At 37.2% G+C, this 18980-nt stretch overlaps 1 pseudogene across 1 annotated transcript; it reads left to right on the top strand.

Moving 5' to 3' along the window:
* The first annotated feature begins 195 nt into the window (after positions 1-195).
* On the top strand, positions 196-2774 carry LOC147480351 (amino acid transporter AVT1I-like; annotated as a pseudogene). Its single transcript, XR_015206381.1, has 3 exons — positions 196-253; positions 1431-2036; positions 2203-2774. The product of XR_015206381.1 is annotated as an amino acid transporter AVT1I-like (transcript).
* Positions 2775-18980: the final 16206 nt, after the last annotated feature.

Raw genomic sequence — 18980 nt, 5'->3', positions numbered from 1 at the left:
TGTGTAATACACCAAAAAATCAAACTTGTTTACTGGCTCTCTCAGACACTTTCAGCATCCAAAGCACTTGGTTCTACCCAAAAAGATTGGACAGCTGCCTTTGAGTCGCTTTCTAAAAACACCTTCTTCCAATTGTGCCTTGCAGCTTTCTGGGTTGGTGGATTCCCACTTGGTACTATCCAGAAGAAATTAAGAGATATACGACAAAGAATGCAACTTTATCATGCTACCAAATTATTCACATCTAATACACGTACGTACATCCAATTATCCATGTTAGAATCCGTGTTAAAGAAAAAAAAAAGAATCCGTGTTACGTATGATTTACCTACCCCCACTACACACACATCTTGTGTTTGAATAGAATTTTGATACAGATCGATAATTGAGTATGCTAACAGCTAACTGCTAAGGTTGGAATTCAAGTCGAGCTAGTCGAGCTTCAGTATGCTAAAGCTTGGTTCATTTTTAAGCGAGCCTTAATTATGTTTAAGTTGACTCATCACTCGAGCAAGCGAGCGATCCAATTGTCATGTTGCTTGGTTAGTTTAAGCCTAGCCCAACTTCAATATACTTTGAGGCTCGCATGTGTTGTAACACAAGCCGAGCATGAGCATGGAAAAAATAATTCAAGCCTAAGGGGAGCTCAAGGAGCTGAACTAACTAGATTGAATACGTCAACTGTATTTGTGGAAGACAGCGGACTTTTCGATAAGTGTGTCGACAAATATGTCAGGGATGAGAATTTAGAATTGTCCTGCTTTTATATAAAACAGACAAATGAGAATAGAATACACGAAAGAAAAAGACAATTCGAAATTGTCCTCCCTTACCACAATCTAGCGAAATCTAGTCTGTATTTGCATATTAATTTCACGGTGAAGTCTTTTCTTCATCCACAGGAATTGTTAATCACATATGGAACAAGTTACAATAGGACTTGAATAAATTCTTACTTTTTAAAGTTTTTATTGATTAAGCTATATATTACAGTGCTAATACAGATAGCATTTATGAATGAGAAATTCTTCATAGAGGGTGACCTCGCGTAAACTTTAAAAGTTTTATGATTCGATGCATCCTCACATGAATTTTTGTGAGGGTGCAACACTCTCTCTGAAGAGTTACTCTTTATGAATTTGATCAAAGGATAGGAGTGTCTTTTTAATCTCTGTGTTAGTAGGCCACAATGCCTCTTAGTATGTTACCAAGAATGCTACAAATATATGCAGACTTGACTTGAATTGCTTGAAGGCTTAAGTCTTGTTTATCAATCAACATGTGTATCTGAAATTTTGTTTTTCAAGCAAAAAAAAAAAGAAATTGTGTTTAACATCCCATTATTGCCGTCACTCAGCAAAAAATCCCTGTGTTACCATGAGATCTTTTAGTGCCTTCCTAATTGTACGTAATGTGGTGTTCTCTATCAGGAGTTGGATTGCTCTCAGTTCCATATGCATTATCATCAGGAGGGTGGCTAAGCTTGATACTTCTCTTGACTATAGCTGCAGCAACATTCTTCACTGGATTGCTAATAAAGTGGTGCATGGACATAGATTCAGAAATTACGTCTTATCCTGACATCGGAGAGCGTGCTTATGGTCCCGTTGGGAGGGCTATAGTATCAATTTTCATGTACTTAGAACTCTATTTCGTTGCTACCGGGTTTTTAATTTTGGAAGGAGATAACTTATATAATTTATTTCCCATGGGGTTTGAATATTCATGGATTAACATAAGTGGAAGAGAAGGCTTTGTCGTAATTGTGTCTCTTATAATTTTGCCAACAGTATGGTTAAAAGATTTGAGCATGCTTTCTTATGTATCTGCTACCGGGGTCTTAGCGTCCCTTGTCATTATTGGATCTGTTCTGTGGACTGGTGCCGCTGATGGAGTTGGATTTAACGAGAAGGGGAGGGCTTTGAATTTAAATGGGATTCCTACTGCTTTTAGCTTGTATACCTTCTGCTACTGTGCTCATCCAGTTTTCCCAACACTTTATACTTCTATGAAAAGACAAAAGACAATTCAATAAGGTAAACATCATCTCAAATCTCAATGTCCTCTTTATTATGTTAGTATGTGGCCAGTTCAATAGTGAATTTAGCATGCCTAGCAACAAGTGCTGTTGCTCAATATGTTACCTAGCTACTTATGAGTTTGTGTGCACTCATTTTTGTTTTGTTTTTTTCCCCCTTGCAGATCTTGTTGTTCTGTTTTGTCCTCTGTACTACTGGTTACACATTGATGGCAATTTTGGGATATCTAATGTATGGTGAACATGTGATGTCTCAAGTGACACTAAATTTGCCCATTGAAGAGATTGGCTCCAAGATAGCAATATACACTACTCTGGTGAATCCTGTTACAAAATATGCGCTGATGGTAACACCTATTGTTTCAGCTATCGAAAATCGTTTAACCTGCAACAAGAAGCCTGTGAGTTTTCTAATTAGGACTATGGTATTAATCAGCACAGCAACTGTGGCTTTAGTTGTTCCATTTTTCGGGGATTTAATGTCTCTTGTTGGAGCACTTCTAAGTAACACATGCTCTATTATACTTCCTTGTATATGCTACCTAAAGATATCTGGAACTTACAAGAGATGGAGTTATGAGCTAGTGGCTATTATAGGGATTATACTAATGGGTATAGCCATTGTAATTTTTGGAACATATGCCTCTGTTGAGCAAATTGTAGAACATTTGTAGACGATACATTTTTCCTTGTTAGCACTTTTTTTTTTTTCACGTAATTGTTGTTCACACCCTATTGTAATTGGCTGCTAACTTTTTTTTTTTCAAGGGGAAATTTTATTGATAATGAGTGTTATAGATAATTAAAACAAGCGTGCATTACGTTACTGTCCAAACTTTATGCAATCTCTTGAGGAGCTCAATAGAAAATGAAAGTGTCGAAACTGAATGGAATAAAAGAAAATGAAAGTGTAACTGGAATAAAACAATACTAGTCAACTCAACAAACTTTTTTATTTTTTTTTTAATTATTAATTAATTATTTTTTAATTATTTTAATTATTTTTATATAAGTTATGTATAAAGATTTTTCTCGGCCATACATTAATTATGCATTTGAAGAAATCAATAAACAGTTAGGGAAGGGTCTACAGCTTCAAACATTTCAAATAAATCTAGGTTTTCTTCTTTTTCTCTAGCTCCCCCACATTTTTCTTAGTTGGAGGGAGCATTTTTTTTCTCTCTTGTTCAATATCTTTTTGTTAGAAAAGCTTCATTCGTTACTCAAAAAAGACCAGTACAAGAAGAATTCGGACCAGCAAGCATCAGTACAGACTTAATACAATTTAGATTGCCATCTCTCAGACCACTTGCCATTTGCTACAAACCGAGAGAGAGTCCAACCAAATAGTGTATACCGTTTACAGCGTGGAAGGTTTAGAAGCGCTCAATATAAATGTACACTGTACGCACTATATACTCATACCATAAGTCCTATAAGAAAATATACTGTTCATTGGATTGATCTTGAACGCGCATACTATTTCCCTTCCTGTAGGAAAAAGAAACCCAGTGGGACAAAACTTAAAAGACAGTGACCACAATGAGCACATTCTCTGGTAGCATGTTTTCGTATGCTTCCCTTTAATCTAGTTACAGACCCTGATATCAATATTTTCATGGTCTTCAATCTTCATCATAATACTAAGCATGGTGTACTCTGAAGGGCCTGAGAGTGCTCCACAGCTTACAGCTAGTTGAACTTTTGAAACTTTCTCCAAAGTCCAAACTATATATAAAATAATATTTGAAATATATTGTGATATCTGCCGAAATTTAGAGGAATAGTATGGAGAGCTGTAACGGGGAATGACTATGGGGCTGCTTAGCACATTGGTGGTAATGATATGAAATAATTTCTATCTTGTCATCTTATATTCTTATAGATGTTCTACAGTTATAGCCTTGCTTTTTTTTTCCTTGATTTTTTTTTTTGCTAACGGGTAATTGTATTAAGCAAAAATGAAAAAAATTACATGTACATTCAGTGAGAGCCTTGTGTAGGTCTCTCCAACTTAATTAAGGAACCTATAGTAGGCTTCTAGATGCCCTCCTCCTCGATCATCTTGTTTTCAAGACAGAGCCTGCAAGGTTGCTAACTTTTGTCTGGTGTTGTGCATTGTACCACTTGACTTGTGGTACGCTTCCAATATAGCCGTTCTAGTCTGTAGCCTCACAAAGCCTTCCTTCGCCTGCATCCCATCATACATAAGCTTATTTCTAGATTTCTAGATGGCAACTGAGCATGTAATTGCTGTAGGAGACTAGAGATCTTTTGTGAGAGAGCTCCAGGCAGTGCAAGCCTTAAGCATGTCTAGCTTACATGTAATAGTTCTTTGCAGCTGAAACCAGTTTTGAAGATGTTGCCATTGTTTTTTGCGCAAAACCTGCAACCTGAATAAAAGATGTGTGTTTCTTCATGTTCAAGACACAAACAACATCTTGATGCCAGTCTGAAGCCTTTTTTCCTCAATTTATCATCAGTATGCATTATGCCATGAAGAATCTTCCATCCAATGCCCAAGACACTAGGGTGCAACTTAGCTTTCCATAAGAAAGGCCACCATCTCACTATTGCTTCCTTTTCCTGACTACTTCATGTGCTGATGCCACAGTGAATTTTCCATCTTTCGATGGCCTCCAAATCCTAGCATCCGAGAGATTGGAGTTAGGTTGCGGAATTATGTTTAGGTTCACTTCATATGTAGCAAGAATTTCTCTGACATCTGCAGTGAATTGCCATTGATTGTTTCTGATGCATTCACTAAGCTTGGTCTTGCACTGAAGCCAAAAGCTTGGATTCATAGGAATCATGTCACAATTCAAAGAGTTTTTACCCCGGTCCAATTTTCCTTCCAAAAGTTTATCACTGAGCCTGAGCCAATGATCCAGCTTGTATGTTGTTTAGCTTCCTTTAGTGCCCATCTCATGCCTGCTGACCAGATAGAAGAGTGTTTATGTCTTATCCACTCATCATTCTTGCATGCATATTTTCCTCTCATGTAATTTGCCCAATCATTATTGTCATTTAGAAGACTCCACACCATCTTAAGTAGCATTGAAAGGTTGATGTCTTTGAGCTTTCGTAGACCAAGTCCACCTTCCTCCTTGGGTTTGCAAGATTTTTCCCAACTAAGGGTCATGAACTTTTTCTCCGAGGGATTGCCTGGCCAGATGAAATTTATGATAATTCTTTCAGATTCTTTGAGTGTTGATGCAGGCCATTTGTAGACTACCATATTGTGTACTGGCAAACTATTGAGAACATGCCTTGTGAGAACCACCAGACTGTGGAAAGAGAGCATTTTGCTGGCCCAACTTGATGCCTTCAATCTAATCTTATCCACCAGTGGAGCAAGGAGCAACTTTATTAACTCTGCCTCTAAGAATTGGAACACCAAGGTACTTCTCAGGGAGAGCCGGCCTTCTTGAATTCCAAGGAGATCAACTATATCTTCTCTTCTTCTATTGTTAATGGGACTAAGAAAAATCTTACATTTGTCTCTATTTATATATTGGCCTACAGAATTCTAATACCTGTCTAGAAGCTCTAGCAGATTCTTAAGACATCTCTTGTTAGCATTAACAAATAAGAAAATGTTATCTGCAAACATTAGATGTGAAGGACTAAAGTACTTTGCATGAGTTACCATCTTTTTTACTTTATTTTGTATGACCAGTCACTCTAGTTTTCTGCTAAGACAATCCTCAGCAAAGACAAATAACAGAGGTGATAGGGGTCTCCTTGCCTGAGACCCCTGCTCGCTATGAAGAATCCTTTGGGCCCTCCATTGATCATTATAGAAATATTATTGCTGGTGATGGCTCCTTGAATCCATAGATCCAAGTGTGTGAGAAACCAAATCTTTCAAGAACAGCCCATAAGAAATTCCAATCAAGAGTATCGAAAGCCTGAGAAATGTCTAGTTTGAGTGCTATATTGCCCCCATGCCTCTTAACTTTAGGCTCATTAATCGGTTCAAATGCCGGATGATAAGAGCCAAAACTGTAGTTTTAACCTTGTAATATCATACTTTTAGACCCGATTATGTGAGTAATAATTAAGAGTTAACACCGATACGTGTTTTTATACATTTCGGGCTTCAAGTCCATTATGTGCGAAATGTACCAATTTTTAGCGAGATAAAGGAGCAAAGGTCGGTTACTAAGGAGTTCAAAGTGATTAAAGGCCAAGATTCAAGAAGACAAAGCCTTTCTAAAGCCCGGTCAAAGCTGAAAAGTCAAAGTCAACGCGGGCAGAAATAGCACACAAAGTCAGCAGAACTTACGAAGACCGTATCTTTGGACTCAGACCTCGGAATGGGGCCTACCTTATGTCAAAACGACCGCTCGGAAGAGAGATTTCCAATGGTCTAAGCCTTGATCCAATCAGAGGAGCAGAAGTGGACGAAAAGTCTGTTGAAGCCAACTCTCAACCAAGAGGCCTTTTTTGGATTTGAAAGAATTGGGTTTTGGGCCCGATTCTCTGGCCCAAAACATGGCTCCAAGCCCATGCACGATTTTTGGATCTGAAAATATAAAAACAAAAGCTTGACTCTTTGTTAATGGTAGATAGTTAGATCTAGATTAAAGATTAGATTAGTAGCCTCCATTAATTAATTCTAGGTCTAGTTTTCCTTAGATTTAATTAGTTTAATTTAATTAGTTTCATATCTTGTTTTTATTTAATTCCTTGAATGATTGTTCGTCATTTAATTAGATAAATAAAATAGTTATTATTATTCAATTTCGATTTTTGTCATTTGCAATTATAGATCTAGTTTAAATTCTTGTTCTTATTTCATTCTTAGTTAATTAATTAGATTTTAATTATTGTTTAATTTAGATTAGTAAATTTCGAATCTTGATATTATGTTTAGTTTAGATTCATATGGAAATGATTGCGGAATGATTCTCGGCTAAACCTCCATTAGAGGGGTTGAGAAGCCTTGATGAAAGCTTGATTCGATTATCGTAGAGTCGTCGTAATTTCTATTCCACTCTAGAAACGATTAATTACCATGAGAATGGGTTTAATCGTTCAAATGCTAGTTATGAATTGGTAGAAATGTCATGTGTAATTAGGGATTAGGAAGAACCAATTGTTCACAGGTAGCGATTCATTCGGATTACGACGATTAAATGGTTAGTGAGTTAAGTTGAGTTAAGGTGGAATCAATCCCCCCTAATTCCTTATTATAGAATCAACGTAGTATTTCCATCGTTGAATCAATTATAGTTTGTATCTTGTGGGTAGTTGCATCGTAGTATAATTCCCCCTCGTAAAACTCTTATTAGACTTAAGACCGACTAATTAGACTAGAGAACATTCCATGCTAGAGAACTAGGAGTGGAACGAATTTGTTACTCCACTCTATTTCGATAGAATTGAGAGTAGAAACTTTGATAAATATAGGCTCACAAGAAAGTTTTAGTTTACTTACGTTTTGAGTTCATCATTCATTTCGTAGGTAAACTATTCCATTTTATGTTTTATCAAATGGCGCCGCTGCCATCTTAGTTTCATTTTAGCATTATTTTCATAGTATAATTAGTCATTTTTAAGTCCCATTAAACCCACCCACCCTTGTTTGATTCATCTACCGGTTTATCCGTTTTTCCGTTGAAAAATTCCGCGACAAAATTACACCGGAAGCGATCGACAAGGCTAAGAGCGCCATTACCTCTATAGCCTGGAACCTTGAGCGACCAGCCCCCATACCGAAAGCACCCAGCTAAGTTCTTTGGAACACGCGAGCGACCCGGCTTCAAAAGCTTAGCGCACCCTAAGCTTAAATTTGCCGGATTTCCATAGGTTTGTTTCGAATTTCAATTTTTCAAGTTTTTTAGTGTTTTAACTTGTTATATACACCGAACACGCTGTAAACAAGATGCTATTCATAAAGCGAAAGCAAGAACGCCTTGTCGGTATTCCTTTCTTCCACACCTCGCATCTCCAGTTAGAGGTTTCTACTAGTATATCAGAATTGTTTGGAGTGTTGCATGTTTAGTTAAGTTCGACTTAGTCTTGCATGAGATTAAGGTTTGGTCGAAGAAAAACAACTAACGTAATTACACGGCAACGTCAACAAACAAGTCTATCTAGTTTCCCACCCACTACACCTCTAGCTACTATTTCACACACACCACCTGATATTATGGCTGAAGAAAGAGAGACTCCTCTCTCGACTTTTATAAAGCCTTGGCGATAGCCCTAAATCTTGCATCGTTCTAGCGGACCGATGGGGATTTCGCATCCCCCCAAATATATTTAATTTGTTACCCGTTTTTCATGGTTTAGACCATGAAAAGCCTTATCGGCTACGCGTAGGATTGAACAAGTCCTTAAACATTCCACCATCCTACAAATGGTGCGGAACAAATTAAATTGAGGGTATTCCCTTTCACCTTAGCTGATAAAGCGGCGTCTTGGTTAACTGCCTGGCCTAATTCTCGCGGACTTGTGGGCCAAACTTGTTCATTTGTTTATGGAACATTTTTACCCACCCCTAAAGGCGGATGAAATGCTTTGCAAGATTCACTTCTTCGGCCAGAATCCTCATGAATCATTTTCAGAGGCTTGGAATCGTTTCACCGATCTTCTTATAGAGTGTCCACACCATCACCTAGCAAAAGACACGTTAGTTCGTGCCTTTTTCAAAAGACTTTTACACCACCATAAAGAAGTCCTAGACATAATGAATGGGGGTAGTTTCCTAAGTAAAGGAGCCTCAGAGGCATATAAATTTTTGGAAGATCAGACTAAGCGTAATAATAATTGGGGGTAGTGACGATTACTCCCGCTCCCGCTAGTTCTTCTTCAGATTAAAGCTACCAAGTATGTTTGAGGTTAAATCAGATCCCGAGCTTAAAACTCTAATTGAATCCCTCACAAAAAAGGTAGAGGCCATTTACGTAACAAAAGCCTATCCCGTCATGAATGTAAATTCAAATCCATGTAGTTTCATTGGAGTCCCGAGCATCCCGACTCCCGTCCCTATAGCCTATGAACATTCTTGTTCCATTAATAGTGAACCTAACGCCCTTGGAGACAAAATCCCAACTTCGGTTGGAGAAATAACCAACAAGTCACACCTACATGGTACAATAATCAATATGTTAGGCCAACGACGCTTATAACCAAGCTCCACCACAACAAGGACAGGATCAGGGTAATTATAATAATTATAATAACCAAGCGCAACCTCGACAAGGTCAAGCACAAGGTCAATGTAGTTATAATAATTATAATGCTAATAGAGGTATCGTTAGGTAAATAATAACTATCACAATAAGCCCATAAATAATCAACGCGAGATAGTTCCAGTCACACCACCCGTGACTACTACACCCACACAACCGGATCGTCTTGACACCTTCATACAAGTAAGCCAACAACTTTTCCAAACCATGGCTCAATCTAACCAATACATTATACAATCTGTTAATAATTTAAACCAACGGTTAGCCCAAGAGAAAGCCCAACCAAAAGCGTGTTTCGGGCCAAGTGATACCCAACCCTAGAACAACAAACACGACCTTTGAGGTAAAGCGGTAATACTAGTATGCGGAAACTACATCCGTAGGTCGGCTAAATGCCATCACCACTCTCGGATTACGGAAGAGTGGTTGATAACAAAGTAACTATGCCTATAGTTACCCCATCGATACTCCACTACCGGATGTCGAACTAGATAATGCGAAATAGAAACTGAAGAACCTACCACCGTAGAGGTACCGGTTAAACCACAACCTAAAAACGAAAAGCCAAGGTTACACATCAAGTCGAGCCATACGCTAAATATAGAAGCGAAACCACCGTTCCCTCGAAAATTAGCCATGCTAACCAGGGGATACTAACTTTGAGGAGATTAGGAACGTTTTCAAAAATCTAACGATAAGCCTTCCTTTTCTCGAAGCTATAAAAAGCTACCTAACCACGCTAAGTTTCTTAAGGAGTTGTGCACTACTAGGCGTAAGACCAACATACCTAAAGACGCTTTCTAACTGAGCGGTTCCCAACTTTATCCGAAAATAATGGAATTGTTAAGTACAAGGACCTTGGTTAGATCTCTTGTCTGATGCACCTTAGGAGATTCTCACCGCGACGACCATCTACTAGACACGGGGGCTAGTGTTAACTTACTCCCATTTTATTTGTATAAACAAATAGGTCTAGAGGAGATGCAACCTACTAAAATGACATTGCAATTAGTCGATCGGTAATTAAGTATCCTAAGGGTGTGGTTGAAAACGTCTTTGGTTAAAGTCCAAAATTTTTACTACCCAAACCGACTTCATTATCCTCGACCACGAAGTCACTAACGACTCTGTACCTATCATTTTAGGCGTCCCTTCTTGGCTACATCGCCAACGGCGGCTCATAAATTGCCAGCGATGGTTCGATGTCCTTGTCCTTTGGCCATCTTTCTATTGAGGTAAATGTTTTCAAAGCGAGGACACAATATCGATTCATCTACAAATGGAGAGGTTAGCATGATCGAGCTTAGCTCAAGATTACTTCAAAACATGTTTCCGGAGAAACAGATTAACAAATTCCTTTCCTTCGAAATTCCGACTTTAACAATGACTCCTGGTAGTAGGCGAAAACGAAGAAGAATTCACCTCAACTCTTTTTGCACCGCTTTTTACCACTTCAGCGAGTCCCCTTGCCAACAACCATTCATCCCTTGATGCTATGGAAGGAAGATGAATTTTTAAATCTATCCCAAAGTGATCCTTTTGACCCACCTATTGAGGAATGTCTTGCATATATCAAGATTTCGATGATATGGACTTGAGAGCTCTCTAGCCGAGAATCATTCACCTTCCATCACCAATATTCCCCACCCTCCACATTTTCAAAGGAATCTCGAGTTTGCACTAGATCCTTTAGTTTCTCCTGTGCTTCATGATTTTTTAAATTTACCTAGTAAACAAATACTTCCCAAGGATAAACCACTTGACACCTTCATTTTCAGACTTGAGACAGTCCCTAACTACACCATGAATGAGTTTTGTGCTAAACCCACATCCTCATTTTTTCCATGCTTTCCCTCTAAAACTTATCCCAATCCACCATATTTTCCACAACCATTCACTTTTCCATTAGGACACCCTCTCGTTTAAAGATGAAACATAAAGTGCATGCTCGGTTATGTTATAGGTCTATCCGACTTTGCTTTCATTCCACTAGGATGCGTCGTAGGAAATCTTGGTGCTTGATTGTGTTTGGATATGTTTTCTATGATATTTATTTATGGAACGATCCATAACTATTTCGGTTGTTGATATATGATAAACTGCATATTCATACATATGTTTAGATAAGTCTAGGGAATCTGACTTTAAAAGACCAAGTTTTTAAATACAATACCAACTTTACGGGTATAGGCCAAACAAAATTTTCAAACTTAAAAAGAGTTTTCCAATTTTGTTTGGGGGTGTATGATTTTGGTATTCATTTCAAATCATGTTGCCACCCTAAGCCTGTCATGTTTACTCGAAGAGAGTTTGTGTTAGTTAGCACGCTGCGGTTTAATTGTGCTTCATATTATCATATCATCTTTACAATATTTCTGTTACGAATCGCCAATTTTGCCACGCTTCTATGGTAAATTCTTTCCTTATCTCTTTACACTTTGAGGACAAAGCGTTCGATTGTTTGGGGGTGGGATAGAAACATTTGCAAAAATTAGACACTTTTAGGATGTAAATTACGCACTTTTATTTATAAAATGTTAAAAATTATAAAAATTAGTTAGTTACATAATTTAATTGTGCTATTGAATTGTTTCATGAACCCCCTTCTCCCAAATTGTTTGGGGGTGGTATAGAAACATGATGTAAATGTTAAGCACATATTAGGTTGTATATTACGTATTATTTGTCTTAAAAATAATAAAAATAAAAATAAAAATAAAAATAAAAATAAAAAGTTTATGCTATACACTTAGGAATATTGGTATTGTTTCTTTCTCTATGCTCTTAATAATCTAGAAGTCTCACGTAGCTTTTGCATTAGAATAGTTTTTAGAAACTTAGGTTAATATGTAGGTAATAATCTTTGCATCTATCTATAAATATATTACATGAGTATCTATGATTGTTTGGCAGTAAGTTTCTGAAATCTAGGCTAGAGTACTTATTCTACAAATCCTGTGAGAATATAGCCTAAATCCTTATATGAGTGAAACATTTGAGAAATGACACAAGGGAGAAGTATATTCCGAATAGAGAAATCACACGTCCACTTGCTTGACCACTATACCATGTCCTAAGAGAGAATTTAGGCCCTTTTTGGATCGATATAGCTAGAAATTCCGACCTAAGTATATTTTCCGCTAGTAATTAATTGAGCCTTTTTATTAGCCCTTTCATAAACCACAAATCCTTTACCCTGTTATAAAACAAAACAAAATAAAATAAAAAAATTCAACCTACCCAATTTAGATAAGTCTGAGAATAGAATAAGGAAGAAAGAAGAAGAGAAAAACCTGTGTAAACAAAAGTTAGTTAATTGCTTCAGAAAATAAAGAAAAGAAGTTTCCATCCAAAGAAAAGAAAAATAAAAATAGAAATAAAATAAAAACTACAAAAAAATAGAATAAAAGGAGTCAAAAGCCAAAGAAAAAGAAAAAAAAAATATGGCTAAGGATGGAAACAAAGTGTAGAAGCAAAAGTAAATAACAAGGTTTTCTCTAGTTACATAATATGAAGACTCTATTATCTCAGACTTGTCTTTTTGAATATCCGTTTCCTTCATTCTTAAACCATCTCCTAATCCCCGCAACACCTAATAAAGACCTTTAGCTCAATTAGGAATAGGTTAGTGGGATAGTAAGTGGCAGATGTGTTTGATCAACTTTGGCTTCCTTGTGTGTCATTGAGATTGTAAGGTAAAGTATGCCCACTTACTTACTTGGAGTAGCAAAACTTGAGTGGAAAAATCGAGTGATTTTTGTCTTGACTTTTATGTGAGAACCTACTTAAGGACGCTTTATTCCGAAGTTTGAAACTTAACCACGCTAGACATTTCATAGTATTACTCATTGTATATATGTTTATTATAGATGATTGATTATTATGCATATATTAGCTTAGGTTTTCACTTGATTACTCTATATGCATTGCTAGTGAGAGGTATAGTTAATTTAGAGCATGAATAAAGGAAACAATAGTTTTATTTCTTAGTCGTTGTAGTATAGATGAAGTTTGTGAGTACCTTCACTGGAAAACTCTTACGAGGCTATAACTTCGTCACTAGGGAATTCCTAGTGGTTTAAGGCCTTGTGGATATGGTCAATGCAATCACACTCAAAAAACGAGTAGATAGAACTCCATTTTTTGGTCACTTATTCTAATTTCTCATCTTTGTTTGAGGACAAGCAAAATGCTGTTTGGGGGTGGCTTGATAAGAGCCCAAAACTGTAGTTTTAACCTCAGAATAGCCATACTTTTAGACCAATTATGTGAGTAATAATTAAGAGTTAACACTGATTACGTGTTTTTATACATTTCAGGCTTCAAAGTCCATTATGTGCAGAAATGTGCCACTTTAGCGAGATAAAGGAGCAAAGGTCGGTTACTAAGGAGTTCCGTGATTAAAGGCCAAGATTTAAGAAGACAAAGCCTTTCTAAAGCCCGGTCAAAGCTGAAAAGTCAAAGTCAACGCGGGCAGAAACATCACACAAAATCAGCAGAACTTCCGAAGACCGTATCTTTAGACTCAGACCTTGGAATGGGGCCTACCTTATGTCAAAACGACCGACTCGGAAAGAGATTTCCAATGGTTTAAGCCTTGATCCAATCAGAGGAGCAGAAGTGGACGAAAAGTCAGTTGAAGCCAACTACAGCTGAAGAGGCCTTTTTGGACTGAAAGAATTGGGTTTTGGGCCCGATTCTCTGGCCCAAAACATGGCTCCAAGCCCATGCACGATTTTTGGATCTGAAAGTATAAAAACAAAAGCTTGACTCTTTGTTAATGGTAGATAGTTAGACCTAGATTAAAGATTAGATTAGTAGTCTCCATTAATTAATTATATGTCTAGTTTTCCTTAGATTTAATTAGTTTCATATCTTGTTTTTATTTAATTCCTTGAATGATTGTTCGTCATTTAATTAGATAAATAAAATAGTTATTATTATTCAATTTCGATTTTTGTCATTTGCAATTATAGATCTAGTTTAAATTCTTGTTCTTATTTCATTCTTAGTTAATTAATTAGATTTTAATTATTGTTTAATTTAGATTAGTAAATTTCCAATCTTGATATTATGTTTAGTTTAGATTCATATGGAAATGATTGCGGAATGATTCTCGGCTAAACCTCCATTAGAGGGGGTTGAGAAGCCTTGATGAAAGCTTGATTCCGATTATCGTAGAGTCGTCGTAATTTCTATTCCACTCTAGAAACAATTAATTCGCCATGAGAATGGGTTTAATTGTTCACATGCTAGTTATGAATTGGTAGAAATGTCATGTGTAATTAGGGATTAGGAAGAACCAATTGTTCTGCGTGGCGATTCAATTCGGATTCTGACGATTAAATCGTTAGTGAGTTAAGTTGAGTTAAGGTGGAATCAATCCCTCCCTAATTCCTTATTATAGAATCAACGTAGTATTTCCATCGTTGAATCAATTATAGTTTGTATCTTGTGGGTAGTTGCATCGTAGTATAATTCCCCCTCGTAAAACTCTCATTAGACTTAAGACCGACTAATTAGACTAGAGAACATTCCATGCTAGAGAACTAGGAGTGGAACGAATTTGTTACTCCACTCTATTTCGATAGAATTGAGAGTAGAAACTTTGATAAACATAGACACATAATTTAGTTTTAGTTTACTTACGTTTTGAGTTCATCGTTCATTTCGTAGGAAAACTAATCATTTTTTTGTTTATCACCAGCCCTATAGCTTGATGAGCATTCCTGTTTGAAATGAAGCCATATTGTTCTTTTGAGATGATTCTCTCGGCCACTGGTGCTAATCTTGAAGCCAATATCTTAGTTATCACTTTGTAGGTTAATTAGAAAGACAAATATGCCTGAATTTTGAAACTTGATTTGTATTTCTCAAAGTTAGAAAGTCAAATAGGCCTGAATTTTGAAACCTGATTTGCATTTCTTTCTTTAGGGATTAGAACTATAAAATTAGAATTATAGCTTGGAGGTACCCTACTCTTTAAGAAGAAGTACTTGACTGCTTTGATGACATCCCCTCTCACTACGCTCCAACAAGACTGGTAAAAGTGTCCGTTGAAACCATTTGGACTGGGAGCATTGTTAGGACATAAAGCAAAAACTGCTATTTTGATTTCTTCTTGAGATGGCATTGATGACATGTGATCATTTTCTTCTGGTGTGACTAGATTGGGTACTAGCAGCAATAATTCATTGTCTTGCACAAGAGATTTAGCCTTGAACTTCTCGGTGTAGTGAGAGACTAGAAATTCTTGATAACATCTTGAGTGCGTGAGAGAATTTCCATTGTTGTCTTGTATCTCCTTTATAAATGCGACTTTTGCTTTCCTTATGTTGACCAAATTGTGAAAATATTTTATGCTTCAATGGAGCCTCGGTCCCGTTTGGACCTTGCTTTTTGATTCCAGAACATGCCTTCTTGATTAAGTAGGTTATTAACCATGATCTCCTATTTTGCAACTAACTTCTAAAGCCAGCATTTCGTTGTCATTTGACTCAAATGTTTGCTGCAGGGCTTCTAGAGTAGCAGTCTCTTTTGCTATCTTTGTGCTGAGGTGTCCAAAAACGTGTTTGTTCCAATACTTGAGTTTCTTCTTCAGTCTTTTAAGTTTCTCTGCCAAGATGCATGAAAAGGGAATGCCCTGCAATAGGTTCTCTCCAACTCTCTTTAACCACATCCATAAAGCTTTGATGAGTTGTCCACATGTTAAAGAATCTGAAAGGGGCATTTGAAGGTTTAGGAATCAACTCTTGCCATCTAACTAGAGGTGAGTGATCGGAGCAGTTTCTACATAACACCTTGTGACTCCATCTAGCAAATGAGTTGGCAGCGCAACTATTGTTGTAAAACACTCCATCAATCTTCCCTCTAATCCTTCTTGTGCCTTTCTGCTTGTTTGTCCAGGTAAAGTGGAAACCTGTGCTAGGAGCTTCAATGAGATTATTAGTGTTAACTTAGTCCCTAAAGTCTCCCATGGCTGCCGCAGTAGGCCATAACCCACCTTTCTTTTCAAAAATGCTAAGATAAGCATTGAAATCTCCCAGAATTAACCAGGGTACATTATTGGGATTGATGTGAGAGAGGTCTTGCCAGAGAACTCTTCTATGAATATAAAAGGGGCTAGCATGTATTATGGTAATGATGCAACCATTAACTTTTATCGACAATTGTTGGCTTGAAGAAGATAGGTAAGTTGGACAAGGGAGTGATTCTTTCCACAACAACCAAATATTTGGAATTCTCTGAGTGTTCTGATTAGTGATGATGACGCTATTCAGTCCCCATGATTGTATAAATGAAGAAGGAATGGAGTTGGAATGGATTTTGGGTTCAACAATCCCAAGAATGTTTGGATCCCACTCTTTAAAAAGCTTCAGAAGCCTATTATGAGTTTTGGCATTGGCAATGCCTCTTAAATTCCAAAAGATGCACTTCATTTAAAAGAAAATAAAGAGTTTATTTGATGAAAAGGTGAGAGATCACCTTATGCTCTTCTTCCTCCCAGACTTCTGGTTCTTAGGAAGAGTGACATTCTCCTTAGCATACACCTTACACAAAGATGCATATTTGCTTGCCTTTGAAGTTCCAGTGACATCATTCACTCTGTCTGGAGGTCTAGGTGGAGTATGGTCATTTTGTAAGTCCTGCATAGACTGCAGAACTACTGCTGCTTAGTGATTGAGTGTATATGTTTCTCTTAGAGTCTCTCTAACCAAAGAAGTAGAGCTACCACAAGAAAAGAGTGAGGTCTCACTTCTAACTTGCACTGACAAATCTTATTAAGTAGTAACTAGATTTTCAGCCAAGTTAGCGGTTGCCTCGTTGCTGCATTCACTGGTAGGGACTAGAGTTTCAACTGGAGCATTGAGGGCATCCGTGTATTCTAGTTCAGAGCCACTACTGACTTCATCCTCAGATCCACTACCCACCTCGTCATCAGTCTCGCTGCCATCCTCATTATCAATTCCATATTCTACATCTTCCAAAGGCACCTTCAAACAAAGTTTTTAGGTTCGATCTTGACCGCGAGATTTTTACTGGTGAAGCTTGAACAAATTGCTCATTAACTACAACCAGGTTGTCTGCAACATTAATCACTTCAACCACCTCAACTTCGGTGCTTTTTGCAGCCTTCTCAACCATCGGTGAGGGTGTTTTAGTTGCTGAAATGTTAGACTCATCTGCATAAACATTAGCGAGGTCTGCAAGTACGCTAAATTTGTTTGAGACATCTTTAACTCGAGGTGCTTTAGGGACCAATGTTTCCTTCCCCTTCTCATTCTCATTAACATTTTTCTTCCGACGTCTTTTCTTACCCATAATACCGACATCTACTTGATGAGATATGGGTGCATTATCCTCAGCCACAACCTTCATTTTGTCTTGCTGTTTCATGACTCCTTTCAACTTTTTGCAATCAGTGACTAGGTGCCCAATACACTTACAATGATTGCACATTTTAGGTAGTTGACCAACTTCTATAGTTTTCCAGAATTATGTACTTTTAGTATTCACATAGATTTGATCAAGAATATTACAAGATAGATCCACATCTACCAGTACTTTTGCGAAGTAGCCGAAGTCTCTATTAAGTGTCTTTTGGTCGATTTGCAAGCCCCACATCTCAAGAAATTGACATGAGGGCTTGGGGTCCCAATATTCTTGACTCGGACACACGGGAATCTAACCCAAATGAGGGCATGAGATTGACGTTGTACATCTGGGTTGAAGTCAGGGTTCCAAACGCTAAGTCTCAATGGTGAATCCCCAAAGATCCAGGAGCCCTTAGCCCATATTCTATTCAAATCATCTAGGAGCCCTTCTATAATCTCTATTACCTCATCTGTATTTTGCGCTTTCCTAGGAGGTGGTTTTGTAGACGAAGAAGATGGTCTCTTTTTAGTACTTTTGGATGACATGCTATCTTCCACATCATTATTCTCACAAGTTGCTTGCTGATCGTGTGAATCTTCAATGGTGTTGTTATTGATATCATCCATACCATTAAGTGCAAATGAACCTGGAAACAATCAAATTATAATGGGATATGTAACAGAGTAAATTGGTATTTAAAATGTGAAAAATCAGTCAAGACACCTAAGTAAACTGATGTATGTATGCAATTTAAGGAGACTATCACCTGTTGAATGAGACTGGCCCATGACAATTGTAAGTTTCTCAAAGTCCCACTTGATCCCTCTATCTCTAAATGCCTTGAATTTTTTCGACTCTTTCTGCATTTCAAAAATTAAAGTAATGATTTAAAATGAAATGAAATAAAAGACCATACCATATCATGAGAAAATGCATTCATTGAATGTTTTCAGTTACATCCAACAATCAGTTACATAATTAAACAAGGAATGACACACACATAGAGCTATGCTCAAACAAGTTATCATAGATTAGTGAATGACACACAAAGAGCTACAAGTCTAAGATATATTCATGTTGCAAGTTTTAAATCAACATATCTAACACTTATAAAATAAATCACTTACCCCATTTTTCATAATCTCTCTCCAATAATCATTTGAAGCCTCGAACTCTTGCTTGGATGGTATATAAGTGACCCCGTTCCTTCCTTTGAGCTCAAGAAAATTTCTATATTCAAGCCTCATCTGTCGTAGTCTATTATCTATGTGACTTTGTTGCACTTCTTCCTCAGCTATCTCCAAAAAATCAGGTCTCATAGATTTCCACACAGAATCTTGTCATTTGTTCATACCACACTTTTT

Source organism: Coptis chinensis, chromosome 8, assembly GCF_015680905.1.
Source record: "Coptis chinensis isolate HL-2020 chromosome 8, ASM1568090v1, whole genome shotgun sequence".
Taxonomy (NCBI): Eukaryota; Viridiplantae; Streptophyta; class Magnoliopsida; order Ranunculales; family Ranunculaceae; genus Coptis; species Coptis chinensis.
The sequence above is the reverse complement of the archived record's forward strand: the minus strand, read 5'-3'. Positions and strand labels throughout refer to the sequence as shown.